The 16,672-nt window shown below is 36.8% G+C and overlaps 1 long non-coding RNA gene across 1 annotated transcript; it reads right to left on the bottom strand.

Moving 5' to 3' along the window:
* Window positions 1–675: 675 nt before the first annotated feature.
* On the bottom strand, window positions 676–5,002 carry LOC112715665 (uncharacterized). The gene is made up of 2 exons (XR_003159896.3): window positions 4,349–5,002; window positions 676–2,764 (listed from the first exon to the last, which is right to left on the bottom strand). It is a non-coding gene; the product is annotated as an uncharacterized lncRNA (long non-coding RNA).
* Between the last annotated feature and the right edge of the window lie 11,670 nt (window positions 5,003–16,672).

The raw sequence follows: 16,672 nt of genomic DNA, 5'->3' as shown, positions 1-16,672 counted from the left end.
GTTCTTATACTTTGTTGTAGATCTACTCTTGTTCCTTCCATTTTCTTTCAATTCAATTTGAGGTAATTCACAATAATTGTGTCAACTCTTAGGGAAACGACCCGGGATTCTACTCCCGGTTATTTATTACCTCAAATTGAGGTAATTCACAATAATTGCACTAGGTCGTTTCCTGAATATTTTTTAAATTGAGAACAGAAAAATAAATAGTTAGAAATTAAAGCACTGGATAAATAGCAAGAGTTGATAATTAATTAAAATAAAAGACCTTGGTTAGGGGAGAGAATTGGAATTTCTATCCTTGTTGTCTTTCCCAAGTGTAACGATAAATTTTCATTGCTCCCACTTAGTTATCCTCTAGCAATTGAAGGAAAGCCAAGTGGGCATCACTAACTATAGCTCACAAGTCCTAGTCACCTCGTGGGGAAGGACTAGAGTTCGTGAGATTTGAGCTAGCCAACAATTTCCAATTACAGATTAATACTTGGGTATAACAACTCAAGGGGTCCCAATTACTCAACCCCTAACCAAGTTGGGATATTTACTCCATTAACATGAATGCTATTTTCACAAACATATGGTGGGTGTAAATAAAAGACATGATAATTATGAGAAATGAATTACATCAAAATTAGCGCTAACAATAATTAGCAATGATCAAACAAGCAATAAAAATAAACATAAAAATAATTCAATGCATTAATAAATTCAAGAGTAACAAGATCCAGACATGAATTCAATAACCAAATAGAAAAGAGTATTAAGGGAATTAAAGAAGAAACTAGAAATAAAATGCTGAGGAATGAAGGTAGCAGCAACTCTCTCAAGATCCAACTTGAAAATCAAAATAAGAATGCCAAAACCCTCGAGAGAAGTAGGAGTTTCTCCCACTAGAATTCAAAACTAATCAAAAACTAAAGTGAAAAGTGAAGTGTCCTCAATCTCAGCTCCATCCCAGCCTCTAGTTTGCATTTTCGGGCTTGAAACTGGGTCTAAATCAGCCCAGAAATCGCCCCCAACGAGTTTTGTTAAGTGTAGCACGTAATGCTCATCACGCGTACGCGTCACTGAATCTTGCACTTAGCCACGCGTACGCTTTATCCACGCGTGTGCGTCGCTTCCAGATTCTGGAATCCTTAATTCCTTGTATTCCTACAACTTTTGCATGCTTCTTTTCCATCCTCTAAGCCATTCCTGCCCTATAAAACCTGTAAACACTTAACACACATATCACGGCATCGAATGGTAATAAGAGAGGATTAAAATTAGCAATTTTAAGGCCAAGGAAGCATGTTTTTAATTATAGCACGAAATTAGGAAGGAAACTTAAAAACATGCAATTTACATGAATAAGTGTGAGAATAGTTGATAAAATCCACTCAATTCAGTCCAAAATATATCATAAAATAGTGGTGTATCACTACCCTGCTCTTATCCTCTCTTGGACAGCTATGAATATCTATGGATGTCTTCACTTACCAGCAAGTATCCTTATGGTCCTTCGAAGAAAAAATAACCCAGCTGTATTCTATCATCTTGCATACTGTTGTTAACCTTATCCTATCATTCTTCTTGAATTGAATACGCCTTTCCTCTTGGATGGTACACTCCCTAATAGCCTCTTTAAAATCTCACTTGGTATTAAACTTCATTCCAACATCTAAATGTAACTTCCAAGCCTAGCACCCTCCCTAAAAACTAGAAATACTTCATCAAATTCATCCTCTTCTTCTAGCTTGTCTTTAGAATTCAGTCGAGTCTTCACCTTCAACGAATGCCAGGAGTTAGAACCATCAAAATTAGTCCCAGGATTATAGGCATCATAATTTTTAGGCCCACCACCTCCCATGAATCTAAGATTTAGTTCAAAATCAGAAACATCCTCTACAAAAGCATCGTCATCAACACATATCTTCTCCTTCTCCTTCCCCTTGCCCTTACCATTACCTTTTTCAGCACTCTTATTTGTATTTTCTTTTTTGCTTACATGAAGGAATAGGGTCCCCAACACATGAATCAGATGAGCTATCTTCCTTAACTAGTTTATAGGGCTCATCTTCTACAATCTTATCAGAATTAGACGAGTCTTCATCAGAGGACAACAATATTTCAAATATCTTGCTATCCTGCACTTTTTTCTTACCCTTTGTGCAACCTACACAGTAGCAGACCTCAAGCAATACCTCCTGCTCACTTTGGTTTATGTTGGTTTGGGGACTGTCTTAGTCTTTTTTTTTAGTTGTTGTTCTTTAGGCACCGGAACTGAGCCTTTGGGTACTTGGTCACTTGGTCGACTAACGTTACAAGTGGGAGTCTTTTCAGCATTGATATTAGCAAATGGTGTGGAACAGATGTGGCATTTTTCTTTGCTTGCTCTCCAAAAATCCTTACTTGATCATCAACATAGATCGTAACCTCCTTCCCTTGCAGCAGTTCAGGTGACGAAACCTCATGTTCAATAAAAACATTAATAAGACCCTGGTTTTATGAACCCATCTGACACATCTCTCTCAACTCTACATCAGTGTTTAACTTCCTCAAACTCACTTCCATGATCTTCCCAATTAAGTACAAGCCACCAAACCTCTTTTATTTTGTTATAACCTAGCTCCTTAAAGTAGTTGCTCAAATAAAATACATCCAACTTATCCAACTCAAGATCACTCAAGCAGCTTCTATTATCAGGATAGTAGCCCATCTTTCCGTCAACACACTTTTCAAAAGTTCCTCCACGATGAAACGAAATATTCAAAACTTCATCCATCTACAATATATATATAAATAAACAAATTAAACATATGCAGCACTAACAGTGTATCACAACTCCACATAAGTAACATTAATGAAAAAAATCTCCTATTTCATACATAAAAAAATAGAACAAATGAAATTCCACCCTAACATAGTAACTACAAAAAACCTAACAACATAATAATCTAAAAAAAAATAGCAAATACAAATGAAATCACCTCAAAAAATAATTCAAATGAAGAACGATCAATGAGTACCCAAATTTTTTTTTTCAATCTGTAACAATATTGCTAACCTCGTTTATACTTACGATGATGGTACCCTCTACTTCAGCAACTTTCTATGGTTGAAAATTTTCTTTCTTGTGCTAACAAACTCAGAAAATCGTTAATGTGAAGGTGTCCTATTGTCACGACATTCTCTGGAGGAGGAGGAGGAGGAGGAGACGAAATGGTTTAAGAAAAGAAGAAGAAAGAGTTGTGAATGATCACCTTTGCCCAATAAACCTTTCAATATCCTTGCACAATAATACGATGACGTTCTTTTTCATTTCGTGCCTACAAATAAAACGACATCAATTTACATGTCCTACTTGGAAGTGGTAGTGCCAGGTCAACGTTCCGCTTGCTGACTCATGCTGAAAATGGGCAGGGGGATCTGTTTGTAGTCTGGAGCTCAAATTGGAGGGTACATTTAGTGCAATTGGAAATTGAGGGGTAACATTGATGCACGAGTCAAATCTGGGAGACCACTTTGGGAATTTAATCATATATACATGCAATAATCAACATAATCATTATTCATTTCGTTTTAATAGAAAGTAAAACAAGTAATAATATATATATATATATATATATATATATATATAGTATCAGTATGGTCAATAGAGGGTGTACGGTGTTCATGGTCATTTCTAGTTGGGGTGTATATGGGTTGGGTGAAGCCGCGTTTGATCTAACCTAGATTCGGCTTGAAATATATACTAGGCCTATTTGTTAGACCCTAATCCGACCCTAGACCCGATAAAATCTAAACACCTTCAGGCCACAATTATACTAGGTTAAAATCGGGCCCTTAACGAAATTCTCCTTGGTAATTTGTAGAGGAATATAATTATCTTCTCCTCCCATTGTTTGTTATCTAAACACACAAGTCAAAAAGAAATTCAGCAATAATCGGCATTGCTTCAGAAGTTCACCAATAATCAGAACAAAATCAGAACAAAACACTGAAACAAGAAGAACAATAAACACATAATCAGAAGTTTCAATAATTAAGAGTCAATACAATAATCAAAATTCTGATTAGAACAATAAACACCTAATAAGAACAATAATCAAATACTAAAATAAGAAGAACAATAAACACCTAATCAAAGTTTCAATAATCAACAGCCAAACAATAATAAAAAAAATTCTTATTAAAACAATAAACACTTAGTCAAAACAATAATCAAATACTGAAACATGAAGAACAATAAACACCTAATCAGAACAATAATCAAAATCCCTAATATTCATAAGTTTTAATAACAAAAAATCCTAATATTCAGAAGTTCCAATAATCAAAATTCCTAATTAGAACAATAATTATTTACCTGAGCTTGAGCAGAGGTCAGAGAAGAGAATAAGAAGACCAGTGGCAGAGAAGAAGAGGACGACTGGGGGCAACACTGTCGTGACCATCCGACCGAGCGGGGGGAAGCAGTTATTCATTGTTGAGGGTCAAAGAAGCTTCGTCACATTTCGCATTCGTGATCACTGAAGGTCGTCGACTCGTCGGCACCGAGAGACGAGAAGTAGTGCAGCATCGTCGTGACTCTGATGTTGGTGAGTGGTGACGGGCGCTCTAATGGTGGCTGGTGAGAGACAAAGAGAAGGTTAAAAGAGAAAGGGTGATGGCGGTCGGTGAGAGGCAGAGAGACGATTGAGAGAGGAAGGGTGGCGGCACCATTCGTAAGCCATGGGGGAGTAAGGGTGCGTGACTATGTCTTGTGGTGCTGAGAGAAGAGGGCTGTGTGCTCTTTGTGCATTGCAAAGTGCAAACTAAGCGTGCCTTGGAGTGTTTGGCATGTGCCCTCTCCCCTCTAGTAGTATGAATTATCGGGCCAGGTCTAGGTGATCCGATCTATGGCCCAATCCCGATTTAGTTTTTTGTTAGGTTTTGTTTTCTTTTTCCGGGTCAATTCCGGACCACTTCAAATTCAGGCCAATGTGCCTCAAATTATTTCGGATTCTGGCTAGGTTTTCGAGCCGATGCAGATCATATACACCCTTAATTTATAGAACCCAGCTGTATGTAAGTAGTTGTTGGTTACTGTTATACCTTATGAGTCTCTTTCATTTATTAGAAGATTCCAACAAACACTTAACTATTTAATCATCAATACCAGGCTATATTTTCTAAATTTTATCTTTAACTCGCATTAAAATTAAAACTAACATTCAAAATTACATAAAAAATAAAATTCTACAAAAAATTATTCAAAAGTAAAATAGAATATCAAAAACTAATGATGATTTTATTGGAAGCCATAAAAAATTGAATAATATGAATTTGGAATTAAAATTAATATTAATAAATGTGAGTCAAAAAGAGAATTGAAAGTGAACAGAAAAAAGTTATTTTTATTAAAAAATTAGTTGAAATTGATTATAAAAAAGTAGATTCCTTATACTTTATTATTTTAAATAGTCATAGTAAATACTTTTCTAAATTCTATTAAATTTGGAAATAAATATATTCTGATTTTAATAGGTTGATCAATATTAATTTATCTATATGTTATTGATAAAATGAAAAACAGTGATGCATCATGCATGAATGGAAGCAGTAGCATAATGAATTGAACTTTTGGTTTAATTTAATTTTCTTAATGGAATATTCTGGTATATGTTCTAATAAACTTTAGATTATTCTTAAATTTTTACTAGCAGTATAATTATACCATATACTTATCATTAGAGTAATGCTATGTCCAGGTTATGGGTTTTGATTCAGGCTAGATAGAAAGTGTGAAATATTTTGGTCCATTATTGTATAGAATTATAGGTTAATTACATGTACAAAATATGTAGTCAACTTTTAGCTAACTCGCATTGTTTTAAATTTACATGTACAAAATATGTAAGAAAAAATGTTATTGGAAATTTAAAGGTAAAAATACGTCTTATTTTAATTTTCTTCACAGACGTCTCTTTTCGGGATCATTAAACATGTTCTGCCAATACTGTGACCAAGAACCATCCTTTAAGAATAATGGAAGGACCATGTTAGAATTTGATTCTACCTACTATTATCTCATATATTCTTATAGCCTTTTTTTGGGTCGGGATATATTCTTTCGGCTTTTTTATCATTATTAAAAAAATTGTATTGGATTTGGGGTATCAGCAATTTGTTTTTGTCATGAGACGCACACTGATACACAAACTACATTGGGCTTCATCCTTGACGCATATAATATAAGCCTCTAACGTATGATGTGGGTTTCAGGAGGACACCCGTTTTGCCAACTGAACGAGGGGTTTTTTTGGGGTGGGGTTAATCAACTGAACGAGGTTTTATCATAGCAGATAAGTTTTTCGATCATGCTGGATAGAAACCTTTTTTTTTTGGTCTTGAAAAATATTTTATGTTTTGGTCACGATAAGAGTGATGCAGATTTTTCAAAACTACGAACAGTCGCGAATTGTACCAAATAATAACACTAGAGTGGGTTATTCTTTCTACGAAAATTAACGGATTAAACAAGTAATAGTCAATTGATTATTCTAATCAGACAAGCACAACTTAGGATTTCAATAATAAATAGCATAAAAACAAAGAATTTGTGAGCAAACTAAAATTGGATTAGAAAGTGGTGCGAAATTTAAAGTCCACAAACTAACTTACAAGTGCATCAGGTCATACCAAATAATACATCAGTGAGTGATGGTCGATCTCACGAAAAATGATAAATTGAGCAACAATAGTCAAATAATTCCTTAGTCAGACAGGCAAAAAGTGATGTTTTTGGGGTTTAAAAGCTTTAACCAGTACTTCAGATACATATATATATGTATGTATGTATATACGAGAAAATAGTTAAAGTTTCGGAGTTATTTATCTATCTGGATTAAGTTTTCTTGCTAACTATTTTAATCATGTAAGATTTATTTCATCGCAAATCATAATTGACTAAACCCTAATTCTTTAGTAATTTAGTCTCCTCTAACTTAGTTAACCCCTAATGTCTTGGTCACTTAATTTCGATTAGAGAGTTAGGTTCAATTCTAGTTTATTAGCCACAAAACCCTAATTACCCAGATATAAAGGGATTATATGTCCCGTTAAGTCCAAGTAATTAGCAATTTAGGAGGAATTTACTTTCAAGTTAGTGTCCAAGTGAGATAACTCTTCCAAGAACACAAGAACGCATATAGAATAAGGGTTATTCTTCCGATCTACCCAGATTCATAAGATGAAGAATGAAAGTAATCCTTAGAAATGAATCAATATATTAATTAAAATAGAACAATAATAGTCTTAATCCATAGAAATAAACAGAGCTCTTAACCTTAACCGAGGAGGTTTAGTGGCTCATGACTCAGAGAAAAAACTAGGGTTCAGAAAAATGTGACAGTGCGGAAGTAAGAAGATCCCTCGAAGGGCTAAATCTTTTCCCTTTTATATCTAACTTAATTTGATTTGAAACTAAAAAAAAAATAATAAATTCTAAACCTAAAAGATTTTGTTTATAATTAAAAATAAATAAAATAAAATAGAATAGAATAATTAAAAGCTAAATCCAACTAAAGATACTTCATTAGTGAGAATGTGATCCGGATTATTGGCGCTAAACGTCAGATCCAGCGTTTAGCGCCCTTGTGGGTAGAAAGCTCCCATTCATCTCTGACTTGCTGGCGCTAAACGCCAGCATTTAGCACTTTAGTGGGCAGAGAGCCTTCTTGCGCTTTTGAGCTGCTGGCGCTAAACGCCCAGGTCCGCGTTTAACACCAGCTTGACAGATTTGAATTCTTCCTATTTACTTGCACACAAACTTTGCCAAATTGATCCAAACTTTACCTGAAATAATTAAAATACCAAAAAAACTCAAAGTAGCATCCAAAGGGATTTCAAAAACTAAAATAAGATTAAAATTCATTAAGTTCTAACTTAAAATAAACAAAAAATAAGGGAAAGATGCTCACGCATCACAACACCAAACTTGAACTGTTGTTTGTCCTCAAGCAACTAAAAATAATATAGGACTCAGAAGAGAATTTTTCTAAGACTTGAGTGTTCATTTAAGTTCCTGTCCAATTACTGAGTGGGGTTGATGGCATTGTGATTTTGAATAGGTTTGACATCTCACTATCCTTTAAAGCTCGGAAATGTTGATATCCCTCAAAATTAGAAACTAGATGATATTATGGATTCTCTTTCTTTTTAAGCTCCGATTGATCCTTGAACACAGTTTTTTCTTTCCTTTTCTTCGGTGCTTTATACCTTGAGTTTAGCCGTGACTCTTAGTGTTTTGTCCTCAAGGTTAACTTGGCACACAAACACCACAAGTATTTAACTGAGGAACACTTTGAGTTCTATTTATTTTTTCTTTTTATTCCTCCCAGTCAGTGGTATTCAGATCCTTTGGCATACTCTGCAATTGCACTGGGTCTTAACTCTTAGTGCTCTGTCTCAAGGGTTTCTTAACACATTAACACCAAAATCATATGGTTAGGAAAACAACTCTTTAAACTTTTAGTCATATCTGACCTTCCTGACCATTGATGCTCAGAGCCTTGGACCTTGATTTTTATTTTCTTTTTCTTTTTGCTATTTGTTTTTCTTAAAAGATCAATTTCTTACTGAGTTTAGGGAATCCATAATATTTTTCTAAGTTCCTGTACCTCTGGAATCAACATTTTTAACATCAATATCAATCATGCATAGTTCAGTTCATACATTCAGAATCATAAATAATACCACCACATCAAAGTAATTAGAATAATTCATAACATATAACTCAAGTCTCATGCATTTTACTACTTCTTTTCTTTTGATTTTTCAAGCTTATTAAACAATACATGGGACGATTTTCAAAATAAACATAAGTACTAAATTAAACAACTAAGCTAGAAAACAATAAGATACTACTAGCAATCATGCAAAGGATTTCAAACAAATAACCAGGAAACATGAAAACAATACTAAAAAATAGAAAATAAATAAAGCAACAGATAATGAAACTCAACCACCACAGTCTTGGTGGCTGCTCCCTCCTGGGAATTCTTTGTTGTGCCTCAGCTCCTCTAGCTCCCTCCTCTAGCTCTATTGTTCCTTTACTAGCTGATGGAGGAGGGCAGAGTGGTCCTGGTGCTTTATCCTCAACTGATCAATAGAAGACGTCAGCTCCCCAATAGTTGTGGTCAACTGATCCCAGTAGTCACGAGGAGGAAAATAATGTCCCTGAGGCATCTCAGGCTACTCCTGCTAAGGAAGGGGAACTGGCTCCCCCAAGATCTTTGGTGTACTCTATACCCCTCCGTGTGATCGGCCTCTCAATGTTAATACGGGTATCCCCATCAATGCGAACTTGGGCAACCTCACACAGGAGGAAGATAAGGTGAGGGAAGGCCAATCTAGCAGAGGTGGAGGCCTTCGTGGCTATGCTATACAGCTTCTGAGGAATCACACGCTGTACTTCTACCTCATTACCGAGCATGATGTAGTGAATCATCACCGCTCGGTCAAGGGTAACCTCAGACCAGTTACTCATATGGATGATGGAGCGCTGAATGAACTCCAACCATCCTCGAGCAACTGGATTCAGATCATGCGTTCCTAACTGGTACGACTGACCTCTAGTATCTCTCCTCCACTGTGCTCTGGAGAGGCATATGTGAGTAAGAACTTGATCCAGTCTTTGATCAGTCTTGACCTTCTGAGTATAGGAGTGAGGGTTGTCTCTAGATGGTGGCAACTACTGTACATCCATCATACTCTTTAGACCAAACTCTAAGATCTTTTCTTGGACCATAGTGCGCTAGTTCTTCGGATCCGGGTTCACGCCCTTGACATGCTTGTAAATCATCCAAGCATTGGCATAGAATTTTCTGACCATCAGCACACCCACATCAATCACGGGGTTGCATAGAACTAGCCAACCCCTCCTCAGAATTTATTCCTCGAACTCCGGATACTCGTCTGGCTGTAGATCAAAGCGGACCTTCAAGATCACTTTTTTTTTTGTTCACAATCTCATTAAAGTGATCCTCGTAGGTCTTGGAGAAGAACCAAATAAAATTAAATGGGTCAGTCACAAGAGCTTTTTCCTTTCTCTTCCTTGAAGAGGATTCTCTAGTTTTGGGTGCCATGTGGAATATGAGAAAAGAGATAAGCAAAGTGACCCAACACTAAACTTAAAGCTTTTGTTCGTCCCCGAACAAACAAATAAAGTCAAGACAGAGGAAGAAAAGAAATGGGAAAGAGGTTGGAAGAACGGGGGCGGGTTAAAGAAAGAGAAGGACGTGGGGTGCAGTTTTGAGGGAAAGGTTGAAGGTGGGGAAGCAAGTAAGAAATGGATGTGAGAGTGATAGGAACGGAAAGGGGTAAGAATCGAGGTATATATGAAGAAGAAAAGAAAAATAAGATATGAGACGGGAGTAGTTAGGTGAAAAGGTAAACAAAAGAAAGATTGTAAAAGTTGAGGGGGGTTCGATTGTAATGAGGGACTAGAAGAAAGGGAAGAAGTTAAATGTGTTGTGGTTAAAGTTGAAGGAGAAAGGAAGTAAGTGAAAATGTTTTGTGAGTGGTGAGATAAAAGTATGGAGAAGTGAGATTTATATAGATGGGAATGGGGAGGTTACAGTTAAAATAGGGATATAAGGAAGGGTTGGTTAAATAAAATTAAATGGGAGAGTGGGAAAGGGGGTATGACCATTGGAGAATGGAGAGAGAGAGAGATAGTTAGTGGGATTGATGGGAGTTGATTAGGTGATGTGAAGGGTGGTTGGTATAGGGGTGAATGAATATGGATGGGAAAGTGGGTAGGGGGTAAGAGAGAGTGGGGTTGAATGGTCAAAGGGGATGGGGGGAGGGTAATTAACTATTGGTAACGGTTAAACCCTTTTTTCTTTTTTGAAATCCGTGTTGTTGGCGCTAAATGCCAACCTCAGCGTTCAGCACCACAACATTGCATAACTTTTGCCATCTAAGGTGTTAAATGCCCTTCATGACGTTTAATGCCAGTATTACTTTTTTTTTAGGACGAGACATGGCGCTAAACACCCAGCTGGCATCCTTGGAGACTTGAGTTAGTGAGGTCACTCTTCATGCAAGTGCCTTCCTCATCTAAGTGATGTAAAGGTTGAAAAACCTTGAATACCAAGTAATCCTCATCCATTTTTGGAACTAATTATCCTTTCTCCATATCAAAAATCACAAAATCTACAGGAAGAAAGAATTTTCCAACCTTAACCGAGACATTTTCCACTATTCCATGTGCATGTTTCAGAGACTTGTCTGCCATTTGTAAGGCTATCCTTTTTGGTTATGCCTCTTGAATTTGCAGCTTCTTCATCACAAACAAGGACATTAAATTAATGCTTGCACCATGATCACATACGGCTTTGTCAAAGTTGATACTCCCAATAGTGCATAGAATCTGAAAACTCCCTGGATCTGGCATCTTCCTTGGCAATTTTCTCTGAATTATTGCACTACATTCCTTAGAAACTTTCTAAAGATTTCCAAGAACTTTGAAAACTCCTTGTCCTTGGTCTCTGATAAACCACTATTTTATGGTTTATCTTGTGCTTAATTGAGTGGATTTTATAAATCTTTCATACGTTTATTCATATGATTTGCATGTTTTATAATTTCTTCCAAGAATTTGTTCTATGATTGAAAATATGCTTCTTTGGGTTTTATTTTCTTTTATTTAATCTTCTCTTATTACCATTAGATGCCTTGATATGTGTGTTAAGTGATTTCAGGGATTACAGGGTAGGAATGGCTTAGAGGATGGAAAGGAAGCATGCAAAAGTGGAAGGAATACAAGAAGTTGAAGGAACTGCAAAGCTGTCAGCCTGACCCTCTCGCACTAAAATAATCATAACTTGAGCTACAGAGTGTCAAATGATGCGGTTTCAATTGTGTTGAAAAGCTAACGTCCGTGGCTTCGATTTGATATATAATTCGCTGTAGTGGCCATACAGTTAGGTGACGCGAATGCGTGCTCCACGCGGACGCATCCCATCTGTGAAAATCAGCGTGGCAGAATTCGTTTCCAGCGAATCCTGGGCTATTTCCGGCCCAGTTTCAAGCCCAGAAAATACACATTAAAGGCTGCAAAGTGGACGAATGAAGAGAGATGACTCATAACACACTTTTCATAATTTTAGATGTAGTTTTTAGAGAGTGAGGCACTCTCCTCTCTCTTAGGATTTAGTATTAGGATTTTTAGAATTTAAGAATATTTCTTCTTCATCTCAGGTTCAATGTTCTTTTTAGTTATTTTTCTCTTTTATTTGTTTAATGGCCATTCATGTTATGATTTTCTTGATTAATATAATTTGAGGTATTTCAGACTCATGATTGTTTTTCCCTGTTTATAATTTAGATTATTTACTATTGGTTTTGGTTGATTAATTGGTAACTCTTGAGTTATCAAACTCATCGTGATTGATGATTATCATTCTTGCTGATTAATTTAGATTCCTATAACTCTAGTCTTTCCTTAAGGAGTTGACTAAGACTTTAGGTGTTAAATTAATTTGTCCACTTAACTGACCTTCATAGTTAGAGGTTGACTTAGTGGTAGCAAAAATATAATTATCATCACCATTGATAAGGATAACTAGGATAGGACTTCCAGTTTTCATACCTTGCTAAGAGATTTTCTAATTATTAATTTATTTTTCTTATCAATTAAATTATTTGTTCAAACCTTTTCAAAACCCCAAAATATACCTTTGCATAACCAATAATAAATCATACTTCCCTGCAATTCCTTGAGAAGACGACCCAAGGTTTAAATACTTCGGTTATCAATTTCAAAGGGGTTTGTTAATTGGGACAACCAAACGTTTGTAAGAAAGGTTGATTGCTTGGTCTAGAATCTATACTTGCAACGAGAATTTATTATAACTTCTAAACCATCAATCTTCAGTTCTTTAAAATGGCATCGTTGTCGGGGAATTGCAAACATGTGCCTTATTATTGGTTATTGTAAATATTTTTCAAAAAAAAATTTAGATTTTAAAATTTTTATCTTATCTTATCTTATTTTTCAAAATTCAAATCTTTTTCAAAAAAAAAATCATATCTTTTTCAAAATCTTATCTTATCTTATTTCAAAAATCATATCTTTTTCAAAATCTTATCTTATTTTTTTTCAAAAATCATATCTTTTTCAAAATATTTTCTTATCTTTTTTTCATATCTTTTTCAAAATCTTATCTTATCTTATTTCAAAATCTTATCTTATTTTTTTTCAAAAATTATATCTTTTTCAAAATATTTTCTTATCTTTTTTTTTCATATCTTAGTTTTTGTTTCTAATTTTCTCCTACTACTATGAACTCTCACCTCTTTGGCTATGAGTCTGGTTACAACTATGTTGCAGGAAGAGGAAGCTATAACAGGAATATGTATCAAGGTCAAAGCAATCAAAGATGGACGGAGCCAAGAGGATCTGATCAACCCTTTAGGCAAAAACACCTTCCAAGATATCATGGACGAAGACCACCCTGCAATGCATACCAGGATGATAGATATGGTGGACCTCCTTGTAGTTACCAATAAGCTCCATCATATGCCGATGAACCACCTCCTCAAGCTTCAAACCACCACACTCACAAGCCCCTTTCCACCATTCACCTCTAGATGACCCTAATCCTTATCCACCACACCAACCACCATATGAACCATACCCAAAACTACCACCTCAATATTCACCATCTCCATATCCTTATCATAAAGAACCACCTCCATATTATGGACCTATTTTCCAAAAAAATGAACCCTCCTATCCATCCCAATCCTCCATGGAGAGCACACTTGCCTCTATCACTAGTCTCACCTCTACTCTTCAAGTACTTATATCCGGCATAGACCAACCCTCTACCCCTAATATTCAACCCTCAAGCTCCAATGCACTTCCATCTTAACCACATAATGATCCACCCATCCCATCACCACTATCCATGGAAGAGCACCCACATCCATCAACCCAAGAGCAACATGATCCCAATGATACTATTGACATGGAATAAGAGAGAGAGGATCATCTTCACGAATTCATACTTCATAAGGAGCTAGAGGAGGCACTAAAGGTGAAGGTAGTAGAGACCTTTGCAGATGAATGAGTAGTTGGAGGGAGTTATCATAGAAAAGAAGCCATCAAGGAGGAATATGATTTCATACTTAAACAACTGGATCAAGCGATAAATCGATTGCCTTTCTGACGTTCGGACATTCAAGGAACCCCCATGGCTTCATATGGAGAATCTACTGAAGAACGTAGTATGAAGAAGACACTAGAAACTCCAGTGGACAATAAGGAGCGTGACTTTGTACTCGAACAAGTGGAGGAAGCCGGAATTATTGAAGAAGAAGAAGTGGTTCAAGACTTAGGAGATGCTAAACCTCCATGGGAAGTTCAAGTTATAAAGCCTCCTTCAAAGACATTTGAAATTGATGTTGACGAAGGTGTACAACCTCTAAGGCATCTCATGATTGAAGACTTTGAAAGGGATGGTCAAGAGATGGATTCGATCATTGATGAATTCTTGTCTACATTTGTGTCCTCTCCCATTGGACTTGACATGGAGATGAAAGAAGAAGAAGCACAACCTTCCATATCCTTGGTGAACAATGAAACAGAGATTGAATTGGAAGAAATCTACCAAAAAGAAGAGGTTGATATTGAAAAAGATTGCAAAGAGGTGGAAGTTGTCAAAGAAGAGCACAAGGGAGTGGAGCTTGCAAATTCATTAGAAATACCTCTCCCAAGGCCACTACCGTCCAATACAACATTCAAGTGGGTAAAATTCTTCTCCTTAACCTTTACTTTCCCACTTGAATATGGGCTTCTAGAGACGGATGGTCAACTTAGAGCTCTTTGTGACATTAAGAGTAAGAGGAAGATGATTAGTGGTTGGAGTTGTTAAGCAAGGTTCAACATGGTTGTATGCTCCAAGTTGAAGTCCAAGTGTTGGTGCAGAGCTCAATTGAATAGGTCTAGGAAGATGTTTGAGTGCTTACGTGAGAATTATAAAGCTAAACCACCCAGATGGAATCATGATAATCAACTTGAAGATGGGTGTAGAAACAAGATTTGGGATCTAGGAATATATGAGGATCAACTTTGGGAGCTCAAAGCTTGTGGAGAACTTCATCAATGCTTGGTAAATTTACTTGGTATTGATAGAGCTTATTGGAAGTCCAAGCATTTGTGGAGGTTTCAGGATGTGTTCAAGCACAAGCCACCATGACAATGAGCTCGCCAAATGTCCAACTTAAGGACTATAACTAAAAGTGTTGGGTGGGAGACAACCCACCATGGTATGATCGTTCCTTTTTCAGTTTTAGTCTGTTTTTGAGTTTTGATTGAACCTGGAATCATGCATAGCATTCATCTTAAGCATTATATTCTGCATACTGCATTATAAAAAAAATAAAATAAAATAAAAAAGAAGAAGAAAAGGGCATGCAACGCGACAGCGTCGCCGACGCGTCCGCGTCCCCTGTGCCTTAGGAAGAAAAGAGACTTTACAGAGAGTCACGCGAGAGCGTGGCTGGAGGTGTGCCTCTGGCACAATTTGACACACACGACCGCGTGGATGACGCAATCGCGTCATTAGTGAAATGGCCTCCACACGCGTCCGCGTCACCCACGCGAACACGTGCACTGTAAAATCGACGTAAAAAGGGTGTGTGGCCGAAAGTTGAGCTGGAATTGGGCTGGACTCGTGCTAGAAGCACAAGCCCTATCACGCGAATGCGTGCCCTATGCGTCCTCGTCGTTCTTTAAAATAGGCCATTCACGCAATCGCGTCACCCAGAAATTTGGCAATGTGCGTATTAAATAGAGAGTTGTGCGTGCGCGAGGCTGCACTCGCGCCAATAGCACAAATCAGGTCACGCAATCGCGTGATCCACGCGTCTGGGTCACCTAATAATTATCACACAGCACGCGATCGCGTGATCCACGCGTCCGCGTCACCTGCGCCGCACAGCATATCCAGATCAGCCAAATAACTTATCTTTTCTTTCCAAAATCTAAATCTTTTCTTTCCCTTCTTATTTCTTTCTTCTCCCTTTCTTACTTTCTTCTTCTTTTTCCATTGGTGTCAAATTTTCTTTTTCAACTATTGCATCTTTTCTTGAATTATTCTGGTGTTTCATGACTTGTTCTATTCTGATTGGGTATTATTATTCATAAATTAATGCTAATTTTTATAATACTGATATTTCTTTTGCATTGATATGCACTTACACTATCTTGCATTACCCACACTCTCTTCCCCATTTTTGCCATTTTTGCACTGTTGATATGTCATATGCTTTTGTGGTTTTCTCACTTGCATGTTGTAGCCACCATGTACTTGAGACCCTTATTATTTGGCATTAACACCCATATTTTATTTGTTTTCTATCTTTATTTTTGGGTTACGTTTATTCTTTTCCCTCTTCTTTCAGGATGGCTACCACAAAGGGAGAGGAAAAGCTTCTTACTGGGGAGACAAACAAGTTCATCTGCTCAATCTTTGGAGAAAAACATCAATTGAAGCAACCCGTCCACCTGCACATCTTAGCATGCACCGAGGACGGTGCAATCTCTAAGTGTGGGGAGGTCGATACCGATCTCCATGGGTTAGTTACTCTTCTATCTCAACACCAATGGTTTATTTTCCTTGTTAGTTGTTGCATTTGC

This window comes from Arachis hypogaea, chromosome 10, assembly GCF_003086295.3.
Source record: "Arachis hypogaea cultivar Tifrunner chromosome 10, arahy.Tifrunner.gnm2.J5K5, whole genome shotgun sequence".
NCBI classification, from domain to species: domain Eukaryota; kingdom Viridiplantae; phylum Streptophyta; class Magnoliopsida; order Fabales; family Fabaceae; genus Arachis; species Arachis hypogaea.
The sequence above is the reverse complement of the archived record's forward strand: the minus strand, read 5'-3'. Positions and strand labels throughout refer to the sequence as shown.